The following is a 925-nucleotide window of genomic DNA, read 5'->3' as shown; positions in this document are numbered from 1 at the left end:
CCTTTCCTTTCCTTTCCTTTCCTTTCCTTTCCTTTCCTTTCCTTTCCATTCCTTCAAGTGTTCTTGAACCTAATGACTAATATAGAAATGTTTTACATGACTGCACATGTGTAATCTATATCAGATTACTTATCACAGGGAGGGTTAGAATTTGGAATTCAAAACATTTTTAAAAGAATGTTAAGATTGTTTTACATGTAATTGGGCAAAAATAAAATATTTTTAAGACTAGAAAAAAAAGAATCTTAGAGATAATCTCATCTACCCCCATCAGAAGCATGAATTGAAGCCCACCTGTCAAAACTGAAAAGATTTAAAAAAAAATCATGGTTCTAAGGGAGCCATAGTCTGATTAAAGCAAAATAGAGATAAATAAACTACCTTTATGCAGACATAGAAACAAATAATTCTTACTTTCATAACTTTAGTTTTCAAATAATTATGCTTTGACAACTTCTTATAGGGCAGCTGGGCAACTAGACTTAGGATAAAAACAAAAAAAAAACCCAAAACCAAACTTCAAAAAAAATATTCATGACTAACTTCCATTGATATGCACATTTTACAAAATAAACGCATTTCTTATTTTTTGCCAAATAGTAAAAAGAGTATAATTTAAAGTTAGATGACCTGGGTTTAAACCACAGTTCTGTCCTTATCTACCTATGTGACATCAAAAAGGCAATTCACTTTCTGAGCCTCAGTTTATTTGTTGTAAAATGAAGGGATTTGACTAGATAAACTCTAGTGTGCCTTCTTGCTCTAAATGTATAATTCTATTATCCTAGAAGATAGGGCCTCTGCCTCAGTCATCTTTGTATTCCCATAATGTATGGCATGTGGCAGGCCTTTAATAAAAATCCTAAAGAGTAAATAAATTAATGTTCTTTTCTCTATTTGGGAAAGAGAAATGTGGCTTAGGCTT

This window comes from Vombatus ursinus, unplaced genomic scaffold (assembly GCF_900497805.2).
Source record: "Vombatus ursinus unplaced genomic scaffold, bare-nosed wombat genome assembly UNPS02015175.1, whole genome shotgun sequence".
Classification (NCBI taxonomy): Eukaryota; Metazoa; Chordata; class Mammalia; order Diprotodontia; family Vombatidae; genus Vombatus; species Vombatus ursinus.
The sequence above is the reverse complement of the archived record's forward strand: the minus strand, read 5'-3'. Positions refer to the sequence as shown.